Genomic DNA, 15,119 nt, shown 5'->3' with positions numbered 1-15,119 from the left:
ATTTTTTTAATTTATATAATAAAAAAATCACCAAATTTGGATTAATGATATGATAATTATTAAAAAAAAAAAAAGATAGACTATATGTTGCAACAGATAGATTATCTGATGCGACAGGTTGTTTATTTGTTGCAACATATAATATATTTGTTGTCACAGATGGGTTATCTGATGCAATAGATACAGAATATATTGTCAAAACTTAATAAAAATGATTATTGAAAAGAACTAATTAATAATAATAAGCTGAAAAATCATGACTTATCACAATATTCAAAAAGTCAGACAGCAGCTTGATATAATTAAGTCATAACTTTTCGCAGTAATCAGAAATATAATTAATAAATGGAGGTGAACGGTCGTGCCTTTTCACCTAACTCATTCAAATTCAATCCTCTATAAATTGGTCCCTCCTTACTCACTCGTTCATTCTACTACACTATATTTGTTTCTTCCATCTTGTCTTTCATATTACACCTTCAACCACTTTTTTTTCCCTGACCCAGGTAAGCTTTTTCTTGCTTTGTGTGTAAATATACCCAATTGGTAGTATACGTTGTATTACATTCGGATTCTTTTCTTTACTTTTATTTTTACATTTTTTTGTCAATTCATGTGTGTTCTAGATATGGTTGATTCAGTGTGGGACGTTGCTTTTCTTAAGACGCCATTCGAAAACTTAGGAGGCAAGTTCATGACCTGCAGTGGGAGTTAGGAGTTATGGACCAAGGATGCTCCGGGAGATTCACAGGCTAAGGAGGGCCCTGCTTCTATCGGTTGAAGAATGACCGACTGACAACAACAACAACAACAAAAACAACAACAACAACAACAACAATAATAATAATAATAATAATAATTAGATTATTTTTTTCTTTTAGCCTATGTATTTTTATCTGCTTTTGTTTGATAAAAAAAATTATGTTTGATCGACTTTTACGTTTTAATTCTTATTTAATTTTCACTATGTCTTTCTTCTTCTCAACAAACATGTCGATGATTAAGGAATAATTAGAAACCAGTAGAAATAGCAAGAGTTGAAACATATTGGTTATCTGTTGGGTTTGTGGTATGAGTTGTATTGTGTTTTTCCAAATAGATTTCTCATCTGTTGCAACAGATAAATATTATGTTGCACTAGATTACTCGTATGTTGTAACAGATAAGTAATATGTTGCATCGGATAGTTATTTTGTAGCAACAGATTACCCATCTGTTTGATTCATGTTACGGACGCTATAGAACCATAAACATAAATCCAACATATGAGTCTTCTGTTGCAACAGAATATTTATCTGTTGCAACAAACTGAGTAACAACAACAACAACATACCCAGTGTATTTCCACTTAGTGGGTTCTGTGGAGGGTAGAGTGTACGCAGACCATACCATTACCTCAGGAGAAGTAGAGAGGCTGTTTTCGATAGACCCCCAGCTTAGGACCGATAGGCTGTTGCAACAAACTGAGTGATCTGTTTAAATTGTGGACTCATATGTTGTATTCATCAACAGGTTCTATCCATTATTGAAAAAATAGTAGTATCACTGTACCCAGATGACAAATTCAACTAAAAATCATAATTTTACTTCCCAAAGTCACCTATGAAGTAATGACAAAGTGGAAAGTGATGTATGAAATAAAATTTCACCTAAAAAATTGGTCAAGTAGCAGCAGTAGTGTTAAAAACAACAACAACGGTCGACAAGAAGAAGATGGAGATAATAATGAAGTAGAAGATGATGATAATAAAGCAGAAGATGATGAATAAAGCAGCAGCAACAATGAACAACAAAAATCGCGAAGAGAGAGAACAACAACAGATGAGAAGAGAGAGAAACATGCCTTTTCCCTCTATTTCCCGTTATATTAACAAATATTTGGATCAAAGTGTAAATTTAAAAACTTGTGGGTTATTTTTAAATTTCCCCAACTTTCTTAATCCATAATAAAATAATTGTCACCTCTACTCAATTATTACGACTTGAGTCACCTACACCTCATTTTCAAATTCTTTTGTCACTTTTAGCTCAAAGCCCCACATTAATATGGCTTCCAAGTTCCAACAAATCTTAAAAGTTATTCTCAATTTTAAATTTAAATCTAAATAAATATATAGTTTTACCAAACATAAATTAAGTGTCACGTGGACACTATATTGTGCTTGATCATCATGATAATTTCTATGAGGGATCGCAAATCATAAATTTTTTAAGAAATTTTTATATAAAAGTTGGGTTTAATCGCATTATTTTGATATCTTTATTATTATCTTTTATGTTTGTAGGTTATAGGTAGTAGGTTTAATCGCATTATTTTGATATATTTATTACCATTTTTTTTGTGTATAGTTTATAGTTTTTGTAGTTTTTCTTGATTTAGTTTAAAGTGGGTTTTAACACTTTTATATGAGTTTGTATGAATATATAAATTTTTCATTTAAGTATTTTTCGTGTTTATAAAATCATCATTTTATTGATTAATCAAGACATACTTTCTTTTGTAATATTAAAGTGCTTTTATAGAATTAAACTCACTGAAGCGAGTACACGCGCTGAGTCGCGTAACATACACTAGTTATTTAAATATCAAATACTATTATAGATATACTTTATGTTTACTTTTACTTGTTACGTGTCACTTTTAAGAAATTAACTATGTAAACTTTGATCAATATTTTAAGAGTAAAGCAATCTAGTCCTCCCTGAACTATGACCAAATTTGGTGTGGCACATTTTTAGTTGACGTGACACCTTTGGCGTGGGCCCCATTCTTATATTAGAGAGGTGCCACATCAGCATAAAGGGTGACAAAAATATGCCAAAATTGAGTTCAGGAGGGTAATAGGACCCTCTGAAGTTGGAGTGTGTTGTATCAACTTTGTTCATAATTCGAGTGGGTACTGAATATTTATCTCATATTTTAAAATATATTTTTGATCATATTAATATGAAAAAAATTGTAATTTATAATATTTTTGTATAATTTTTAAATATTTAGATTTAAATTTAAAAATATTGAATTTAAAATCAGTTTAATTAAGTGGAATTCTACTAAAATGAATCATGACAACTGGCAGGTAAAAATAAATAGAGGGAGTATATTTTTTTTTAATTTAATAGGGATTTTATTACAATAATAACCAAAAAATATTAAAAGCATGAGTTCCGTAATCCATATAATCTTAGAACCTGTTTGACCGAGTTATTTTTCGTTTTTCTGACTATAAAAATTCAAAAATTTATGTTTTTACTTTTTAAAAATTGTCCAAAACAAAAGCTTGTTTTCACTTTTTCTACTCAAAATTATCCACAAACATTAAAAGTAATTCTAATTTATTTCATGAGCTACCACAACTGCTATTTTCAAATATTATTTTCTACTTTAAAAACAGAAAATAACTTTTTTTTTATTTTCACCATAAAGCATGGCCAAACACCTACTTGGTAACTCAATAGGTGTTTGATCATGAAATAAAATATATATTCATTGGAGTTTTTAAAACATATTTTTTCATATTAATATGAGAAAAATTATATCTTATTTTATTTTTTATATAGTTTTAAATATTCAAATTTTAATTTCACACCCCAAAATGACAATAACGGACAATAACCGTATACACTTACTTTACAAGAACTCAATGACATGCGAGATTAGAGGATAATGACGAGTAGGATATCCAATATAAGTTGTATATATACACGAGGGAGTTATATTAACAAAACTTTACAATACAATACTGCATGATGTCCATGAAACTTCTAGTCAGTTTAGCTGGATGCATGACAGTACACAACAAACCCATCTGAACCATCTGGTAGAGTCAAAACTGGGGCTGAGGTGAGTCGAGTCTTCAACTCCTGAAAACTCTTATCACAGGAATCTGACCACTGAAACTTGACTTTCTTTTGAGTCAATCTGTACATGGGGGATGCAATAGACGAAAATCTCTCAACAAACCGACGGTAATAACCAGCTAAACCCAAGAAACTCCTGATATCTGATGGAGAGATGGGTCTGGGCCAGTTTCTCACTACTTCGGTCTTTTGAGGATCAACTTTAATGCCATTACCGGAAACAATATGACCAAGGAATATTACTGACCTTAGCCAAAATTCACACTTACTGAATTTGGTGAACAATTGATGAGTTCTGAGAGTCTAAAGTATGATTCTGAGGTGATCTGCGTGATTATTTTCGCCACAGGAATAGACAAAAATATCATCGATGAAGACTATGACAAACATGTCCAAGTACTGCTTGAACACTCGGTTCATCAAGTCTATGAAGGCTACTGGGGCATTTGTAAGACCAAAGTACATGATTAGAAACTTGAAGTGACCATACCAGACTTTGAAAGCTATTTTTGGAATGTCACATTCTCTGACTCTGAGCTGATGATAGCCTGATCTGAGGTCTATCTTAGAAAAGTAACTGGCACCCTGAAGTTGGTCAAATAAGTCATCGATTCTAGAAAGTGGGTATTTATTCTTGACTGTGACTTTGTTCAACTGACGATAGTCTATACACATCCTGAGATAACCGTCTTTCTTACGCACGAATAGAACTAGTACACCCCACGGGGAAATGCTGGGTCTGATGAACCCTTTCTATAAAAGGTCCTTTAACTATTCTTTTAACTCTCTGAGTTCAACTGGAGCCATTCTGTATGGAGGAATAGATATAGGCTGAGTATCTGGAAGAAGGCCTATTACAAAGTCAATTTTCCTTACGGGAGAAACTCCAAGAATATCTTCGGGAAACACATCTGAGAATTCATTTACTACTGGAACTGACTCAAGACTAGCAGTTTCTGAACTAGAGTCTTTAACTCGCACAAGATGATAGACACATCCCTTGGATATCATTTTTCTCGCTCTAAGGTATAAAATCAACTGATCCTTGAGCGTTGTAGTACTACCCCTCCATTCAAGGACTAGTTCATTTGGAAATTGAAAATGAACAATTTTGTTTCTAAAGTCAACTGAGGCATAGCATGAGTGGAGCCAATCCATATCGAGAATGACGTCAAAATCTGTCATCTCTAATTATACTAAGTCTGCTGAAGTGACTTTTTGAGATATCATAACCGGACAGTTCCTGTATATCCATCGGGCTATGATAGACTGACCCACTGGGGTAGAGACTGAGAAAGGTTCTGTTAAGATTTCTGGTTTGACCTTGAAATTGACTGCTATGTAAGGAGTTACAAAAGACAAAGAAGCTCCTGGATCTAATAAGGCATAAACATATAAATGGATGGTCTATAACATACCAGTGATCATGTCAAGAAAACTTTCCTGATCTTTTCTGAACTGAAGTGCATAAAGCCTGTTTGGGCATTGCCTACTAGTGGCACTGGAAGCAGCACCCTACTGATTCAAGCGACAGAACTGAGCTGAAGGACGACTGTACTGACCCTGAGGACCTGACTGAGGACAATCTCTGACTTTGTGGCCTGGTTTGCTATACCCAAAACATACATCACTACCAGCTCTGCAGACACCATGATGGTTTTTGCCATATTTCTGACAAAGAGGATTTGTTCGAGCACTGCTGACATTACCTTGAGATTTAGAGCCTGGCTGAGGATGGAGCTGGAATCAAAGATTTTGGATGAAACTGGGAATGATTATCGCCTTCCGACTTAGGCTAAGTGAAATTGAAGCTACCTGTTCTAGCTCTCTTCTTCTCTTTCTCTTTCCTTATTCTTAGCCTATTCTATCTGCTAAGCATGGACTATGAGCATTTATATGTACATCTCCTTAATTAAAATCGCAGTTCTGCACTCTTTAACCACACTCTCTGAAACCCTAGACACAAACTTGCTTATTTTAGACCTACTGTCTGCTACTAAATGGGGAGCATACCTAGCTAACTGAGCAAACTTAAGGGAATACACTTTCACACTCATGTTTCCTTGCCTGAGATTGATAAACTCTAACACCTTGGCTTCTCTCAGCTCTAAGAGAAAGAGTCTATCCAGGAAAGCAGTAGCAAACTCTTCCCACTCTATGGGCTCTACATCTGTACCTCTGTCTACCTTTCACTACTTAAACCATGTATGAGCTACATCTTGTAGATGATAGGCGGCTAACTCAGTACTCTCACTGGATATCACTCCCATAATATTTGTTACTTTCTGAACCTGATCGAGGAACTTCTGTAGATCCTCTTCTGACTTAGATCCTGAGAATAAGGGAGGATTTATTCGGGTGAAGTCCCAAATACTGGCTGCAGAAGTATTGGCTACTGGGTTGGCCTGAACAGCAGCTCGCCATTCATTCTGAGCTGCTACGGAGTTGGCTAGAGTGGTGAACGCATCTCTGAATTCTTCATAAAAGACATGCTCATCCAGAGGATCTGCCTGAATGTACTGAGGTACTGATTGGTTTCTTGTTCTTCTTCTATTTTTCTTTTTGGGAGGCATGTTCTGTAAATGGAAGGAAGAAAAGAATTATACTGAGAGTTTAACTTAAGCTCATGCTCACTTGAACGACATAAATACTAAAAGAAGGGAAACTTTTCCTAAAAATGCCCAATAGCCTCTTGTCCATAAGTGTGGCGCACTACACACACATGCACAAGACTCTACTAGACGTGGCTTTCAGACTCCCTAAGACTCTGTTGAACCTTGGGATCTGATACCAAGTTTGTAACGCCCTGAATCTGTACCCCGAATACTACATGGTGCTTACGATCCTGAGGGACCACAAGCTAACCCATGACTGATATCTGTTGTGAGCACTAAATAATAATACTGAAAGTAATACAAAAATTAGGCTGAATTATCATAAGGTTAAAAATTTGAAATACTGGTAAATAATAACATTTGATGAAGCATCTGAATTTGAAATACTGTCTGAACTAATCTATTCTGAAAAGCCTCTATCTGAATTGTCTGAATGTGGATTTGATGAGACAAGCCCCTAACTAACTCCATATACTGAAATGCTGATAAACTAAAATACTAAAATAAACCATATCCTCGATAGATGAGGACTCACTACTGACTCTGCTGCTGCTAACTGAATTTGGCTAAGTGTGGTTGGGAACCTGAGTGCCCGAACCTATGATATGATACATCATAGCGTAAATAGAAAGTATGCGTTAGTATGTGGAATGTACCGGTATGCTAGATGAGGTAAGGATGAATGCAAGTGCTCATATGCATGAACAATAACTGATTGAATGATATAGAGTAACTAGAATTGTTGTAAATACTAAGTATGCAATACTGTGCATATATATATATATACTGAGCTTTTACTGAAGCTGAGTTCTGATAACTGAGTAATTGATATCTGAGATTACTGATAACTGAGTTACCAAAACTGATTGACTGTGCCTGACAGTCCTGATTCTGTAATACTGAACTGAGTTCTAAACTAAGACTGAAACTGAGACTGTAGGAAGTAGTCATCTAACCGACATGCCCCAAATAAGATAACTGGGGTCCAACCTGTAACCACAGTTGGAAGGGTATCAGTACCACGCCACGGGTAAAGACAAGCTGAAGAGTTACCCTCATCTGGCAGGTACTCTAATGAGAATGGTGGTATCCTCAACTGGCAGGTTAATAGACCTCATCAACCCACAACAGGCAGGTTGATGTCTCAACCTACGCTGGCTATGTAGTTCTGAAATGCAAGGATTGCTTTTAAGGGCCACACCCTCTACTGGCAGGTGAGCTCCTATCCTTGGGTTCACTTGATGCTGAATCCTACTCCCAACTGAATGACACTAATTATTTTACTAAGCTGAACTAAACTGATACTAAGTTTCACTGAGTTCTGTAACTGATTGAGTTCACTGAGTTCTGTTAACTGTTGAGTACTACTGTATCATGACATGACTGAGACTATTCTGTAACTACTGTAGCTCTAGGTAAATAGCTAGATTTTTGGGTATTGAATATCCCCAGGACTCGATAGCATTGAAAATAAAACATGACATAATCATGAAAGCATAATGTTATTACTTGCTTGTTAACAATGCATTCATCTAGACATTTTGTCAAACACTTGATATACATGAGCTTGTACATGATTGGGACCACATAATGGCATGTCATGATTCCACCATTTACTCCACATGGATATTTTAGCAAACACTTGGGGAGCATGGATTATTTCAATGATAAAAGTCAACACATGAACATCATGGATACAATAGTCAATTGTAAATTCAAGGGTTTAGCATGCAATTCATATAATTCCCCATAAATACTATTCTAATTTCATGAAACTTATAGTAAATCATGGATTAAAACCCAATTAATATCATGAGTGTGCATACAATCAATTTCAAGCATAGATATCTCAAATCTATAAACTTGTATGTTTAAAAAGAGGTTCTTGGATTTCATGGGTGAAAGTGACCCATGAATGACCATCTAACATGCCTGAGAATATTAATTGTTGAAGGTTCTTGGAGGAATTCTTGAGTTTGTTCTTGTTTTCTTGAAGCTAGGGTTTTGCTCTTGGAGAAAGAATGTTTTAATCTTGAGAGAAAGTGAGGAAATAATGCTATAACTAGGTTAATTAATGATAATTACGTGTTTAAGACTGACTTGGTTCATGGAAAATTACCCAATTACCCCTGAAAAAGATTTAAAAATTCATCACTGGATGCCTAATTTTGGGCCTCACCGCGACGCAGTGGCATGGCAGTGAGCCACTAAAATGTGGCTGGCACTGTGTAAAAATGGACGAATATGAAATGGACCCTTTAGCGCGATGCGGCACCATCACGGAGCCTCACTGGAATTTGACAACTGAAAAAATAGCTAGTGGCGCGACGCGGTGGGATCGCGTTGTCATACTAGAAAAATGACAATTGTGAACTGGAGCATTGGCACAACGCACCATTATCGCAGAGCTTCACTGGAAACTGACGAATGCCATTTGGCTGGTCTCCGCGACGCGTTGATGTGCCAGGTAGCACACTGTTTTACAAAATATGCTATAACTTCTCATCCGGTTATCGGATTTGGGCGAATTTTATATCGTTGAAAAGTTGACTGAATTTCCTATGAAATGGTAAGCTCTAAACTGAAAAATACTGAGTATTTTAAAAAATTTATATAGGATTACTCATGTACTGAGAGTTAAATTAAGCTAGGGAAATACGAGGTATTACAAGTTTCTATTTTAACTCCCATCAGTTAGAGTTAAATAAGGGAAGTAACTGTCCTTAATTCATGCTACATTTAATTATAAAAATTCTTTTTCCTAATGTTACTCTTCTTTTTTATCCTTTTCCCTTTTTTTTTTTCATTTTCTTACTTTTTTTTCCTTTCTCATATTTTTCTTTTTCTTTTTCTATTTTTGTTTCTTTTTTTATAATTTTATTTTTTTTATTTTGATTTGTTTTTGTTTTTGTTTTTTTCTTTCCACTTTATTTTGACTCTTCTATTTCTTTTCTTTTTTATCCTTTTCCATTTTTTTCTTTATTTTTTTCTTTTCCGTTTTCTTGTTTTTTTCCTTTCTCGTATTTTCTTTTTCTTTTCCTACTTTTGTTTTCTTCTTCTTTTTTTCTATTTTTATTTTTTTATTTTTTGGTTTTATTTTTACAGTTATAGTTCTAGTTTTATTTCTCTTTCTTTTTTTTCTATTTTCACTTCTTTTTCTTTGGATTTTTCTCTTTTTATTTTTTTTATTTTTTTATTTTTTTACTCTTCTATCTCTTGCTTTTATTTTTAAAAGACACATATCTATATCACCTATATATATTCAAAAAAATATATAAAATACATAGACATACAGATTTGTGTAGGTATTTACAGTACAAAACATACATATATATCTGCATATGTATTTATAGAAATACATATCTAACTCATATGTATGTATAAACATACATGACACAAAATCTCTATAACAAAAAGTGACATAATACATTTATCTAATTGCACTTGAACTACACATTTCTTTTTCATGATGTAGACATAAAAAATATTATTATGACAAAAAATATGCATCATCCATAAATACATATGCATTAATCATAAATACATAAGCGTTATTCATAAATAGATATGCATAACTGGAAAAATACATTTGCATTTCTGAAAAAATACATATGCATTAGTCATAAATACATATGCACACTGAAAAAATACATGTGTATTATTCATAAATACATATTCATCTATAAAAACCTAAGCAGAACTAAAAATATATTTCCAAATCAATAAATATAGCATGAAGCCCTGTAAAAACGTATGAATAACTAGAAAATACATATGCATTATTCAAAAATACATATGCATATCTGGAAAAATGCATATACATTAGTCATAAATACATATACAATCTGGTAAAATATATATGTATTATTCATAAATATATATGCATAACTGAAAAAATATATATGCATTACTCATAAATACATATGCACAACTGAAAAATTACATATTCTTTCTTTTCGTTTGACTTCCTCTTTTTCACATATTTTTGCACTTTTTGGGATGTTGGAGATGAAGGTTTTCTCAATGTTTTCCGTTTCATGATTTTCCTAATATTTTTCGGCTCGTCACAATGCTTCAATCTTACCTTTTTTATAGCAACTTCTCTGTTCAACTAAATAGAAGTAGAAATCAACTGAATACTAAGACATGGAAAATCAGGCTAATTCTTAAAAATGTTCATCCCTCATTGATCATCCTCATATTCCATTATCAAGAATTGTATTCATGGCTTCTTATATTAAAGGAGGTGTGGGGGTGGCGTGGGGGGATTAGATTGGGGGATGGAGAGTAGGAGCGGAGGTTGTGATGGTGGTGAAAATGCGACTTCTTTTCCTTATATTCATTAGAAGTTATTTACCATATTTCAACGAGCTTGTTTTTCTAAATAAATTTTAATTTTTTTTAATTGATTAAATATGAAAAAATTATTTGGGCCTTGGTGGATGATCTTTTTTATTTTTGATTAATCTAATAAAATAGCTGAAAAGCCAAAAAAAAATTATTTTAAAAAAAAATGAAAAAATAAAAAAATATTACCTCCCTGTTAAACACACCCATAAAGTACTAGATATATAAAGTTCATGCTAGTATGGGCCCAATATGTGTTATTTTTTAATCTCAAATTATATGACACAAATAAAATTTAGATAATTAATTATATTTTTAATATTTTTTTAGATATTTTAAGTTGTTAGTTATTGTAATTTATAATAGTGTTTTGACATTGTAATTTACTATTTTAAGTTGTTAGCCATTGTAATTTATAATATTCTCCTCGTCCAAACTTTTGTGGCGCTGCTAGTCAATTCTATTTAAAAATAACTTAAGTTTTTAATTATTGTGATTTACAATACTTTTTCTTCTATTCCAATTTAAGTGATACTGATATAATTTCGAGAGACAATCAAATATCACGCTTGAAGTCGCCAAACAGATATGTCTTAAATGACTCATAATAACTTATTAGAAGTGATACAAAAAAATTACTATAAAAAAATAGTTGTGAAAAAAATTTAGGCGGGCCTCATATAAGATGTCAAGTTAATTTAAAATATCAATAGTTAATTTATTATTTATTTATTTATTTTATTTTTTATTAAGTATTATTAATTTTTGTAATACTTAAAGGACTTATAATAATTAATTAGAAATGAAATAGTAAAATTACGGTTGAAGCGGCTGAAACAGACATGTCATAAACGTTTATTTTATATTTTTATTAAATATTATTAATTTTTTAATATGTAAATGACATATAATAATTAATTAGGAGTGATATAATTAAATCACGAAGGAAACAGGCATGACGAATTTCACCAGCTTCGTTCACACTTCTAGATACTCCTATTAGAATAGAATACAGTAAACTTATTACCCTTTGAGAATCTTATTCAAAAAATTTTATTCAAATATTTTTATTACAATATACAAATATTGATACAATCAATAGCCCCATCCCAGTAGTGAAGGACATGACATTTTGCTCTAAGTTCGAATCTCCATATAGTGTTTTCCTCAACTTTTGTATTTCTTGTTTTACGTCATTAAACTTAAATTATCTTATATTAACGTTTACAAATTCCACTTATCCGAATGGCGATTATACTTCCTCCGTTCGCTTTTACTTGTCACTAATTTTCTAATTAGGCTTCTACTTTTTTTACTCGTTATTTTTGACATTTCAAGAGAAGACAACTTTTTTTTCAACTTTATCCTTAGCATTAATTGTTTTTCTCCAAATTAATTTAAGACACAATATAAACATCATTTAATAGGGGTACTATGTAAAATAATCATGTTATTAATTGTTCTTCGTAATGATGTGTCAAATCAATAAATGACAAATAAAATCGAACCAAGGGAGTAATATTTTTACAATCAAATAGTATAGTAATGAAACTTATTGGAGTGCATCATTAATTTAAATTCATAACGTGGAAAATTATTTGAATCTAACTATTGAAATATCTCTTTTCTAATAAAAAGATTACTCTTCCTTAAAAATAGGTACCAGCGTAAAATGTCATTTTGAATTTCATATCTTATATTATCTTCAATATCTACTAAAGTTAAATTACAATCAACTCTTAACAGTGTGGACATAAAATTTAGGGATTGGGAATGTACAGAAGGTTTGAACACTCATATTGGCGTTCAAATCTAGAGAAAGGCTAAGTCAGCAGCTTTTGAGAGCTTGTATGCGGCTTTAAAGGAGAAAGGTGGGGATAAGAAGTTGTTTAGGCTTGTCAAGGACAGAGAGCGAAGAGCTCGTGACCTTGACCAAGTGAAGTGCATCAAGGGAGAGGATGGTACAGTGTTGGTTAAGGATGCCCTCATTAGGAAGAGGTGTCAGTCCTATTTTTATAAACTTTTGAATGACGAGGGGGACAAAGGTTTTGTGTTGGGGGACTTGGAGAAATCTGAGGAGTGTTGGTATTATGATTATTGTAGGCGAATCAAGTTTGAAGAGGTCAAGAAGGCTATTCTTAGGATGTGTCGAGGTAGGGAAATGGGGATTGAAAAAATTCCAGTGGATTTTTTGAAGTGCACTGACGAGGCAGGTTTGGAGTGGTTGGAAAGGTTTTTTAACATCATTTTTAGGGCGGCGAGGATGCCTGAAGCTTGGAGGTGGAGTACGATGATTCCATTATATAAGAACAAGGGAGATATCCAGAGTTACAATAACTATATAGGTATTAAGCTGTTGAGTCATACTATGAAGGTTTGGGAAAGGGTAGTGGAGTGTGGCTGAGAAGGATCATGACTATCTCTGAGAATCAGTTCGGTTTTATGCCTGGTTGCTGGATTACTGAGGTCATTCACCTTGTGAAGAGATTAGTGGAGCATTTTCGAGAGAGGAAAAAGGATTTTCACATGGTGTTTATTGATCTGGAGAAGGCATATGACAGAGTACCTAAGGAGATTCTATGGAGGTGCTTGGAGGCTAGAGAGGTACTCATGGAGTATACTAGGACGATTTAGGACATGTATGATGGCATGGAGACTCGTGTAAGGACGGTAGGTGGAGATTCAGAGCCTTTTTCAATTTCGATTGGTTTACACCAAGGATTGACTCTTAGCTCTTTTTTATTTGCCTTAGTGATGGATATTTTGATGCGGCATATTCAAGAGGAGGTTCCTTGGAGTATGTTATTTGCTGATGATGTGGTTCTGATTAATGAGACTCGAGGAGGAGTCAATGATAAGTTAGAGATTTAGAGACAGACTCTGGAGTCTAAAGGATTTTGGTTGAGCAGGACCAAGACGGAGTACTTGGAGTGTAAGTTTAGTGATGTGTTGTAGGATGCTGATGTGGTTGTGAAGCTAGACTCTCAGACTATTCAAAAGAGGGAAAGTTTCAAGTATCTGGGATCTATGATTCAGGGAAATGGTGAGATTGATGAAGATGTCACGCATCATATTGGGGCAGGGTGATTGAAATTGAGGCTCGCTTTAGGATTTTTATGTGATAAGAAGGTACCCCCTGAAGATTAAAGGTAAGTTCTATAGAGTGGCAGTCCGGTTGGCTATGTTGTATGGAGTGAATTATTGGCCAGTTAAGAACTCCCACATTTAAAAGTTGAAGATGGTGAAGATGAGGATGCTGCAATGGATGTGTGTACATACCAGAAAAGATAGAGTAAGGAATGAGATTATTCGAGAGAAGGTGAGAGTGGCTTCAGTAGAGGACAAAATACGAGAAGTGAGGTTATGATGGTTTGATCACGTGATGAGGAGGGGCTCTGATGCTCCAGTGCAGAGGTGTGAGACACTGACTATTGATGGTTCTAAGTGGGGTAGAGGTAGGCCAAAGAAATATATTAGAGGGAGGTGATTAGGCATGATATGGAGCAGTTACAGCTTACGGAGGACATAACCCTTGATAGGAAGGTGTGGAGGATGCGGACTAGGGTAGAGGGTTAGGAGGCGGTGTAAGGTAGAGGGTAGAGGATCCTTGATAGATTTATGTATGTTGTTTCTTGTTCGTGGTGTTGAGTGTGGTCTTTGGTTTAAGTTAGAAAATTTTTTATATTATCCTGTGTCTAGCGGTGTTAGTTTAATTTTGCATACTGTACGAGTTTATATACTTATATGTTTTATGTTTGCTATACTGTTGTCGATCCTGAGCCGCAGGTTTATCGAAAACAGCCTCTGTACTTCACCTGAGGTAGTGGTATGGTCTACGTACTCTCTACCCTCCCCAGACCCACTATGTTGGAATACACTAGTATGTTGTTGTTGTGAAATGAATTCTATGCTCAATTTATGAGCAAACATCAAGAACATAATTAAATTTTTTCTATAATTTGTAAAAGTTGTTTATTTAGTTAAATTAATTTTGATATTTAATTTCTTAAATGATATTCTAAAAATAACGTGAAATTTAATGCAACATTAAAAATGACGTGGAAGCTGATGTGGAGACGGTTGTGTTACACACCCCAATATAGGGTTTAAAATGTTGAGTTTTATTGAATTGAGGGGTTCAGATGACAAAAGTCTAAGTAGAGGTGTTCACTTTATAAACTCAAATAAGTACAAGAATCCACTAGATCATTTCACCTATGAATTAATACATTCCAAAAAAGTATTTTGTGTCCACAACTATGTCAAACCTACAACAAACAAATACTAAGACACAACAAA

This window comes from Capsicum annuum, chromosome 4 (genome assembly GCF_002878395.1).
Source record: "Capsicum annuum cultivar UCD-10X-F1 chromosome 4, UCD10Xv1.1, whole genome shotgun sequence".
Classification (NCBI taxonomy): domain Eukaryota; kingdom Viridiplantae; phylum Streptophyta; class Magnoliopsida; order Solanales; family Solanaceae; genus Capsicum; species Capsicum annuum.
The sequence above is the reverse complement of the archived record's forward strand: the minus strand, read 5'-3'. Positions refer to the sequence as shown.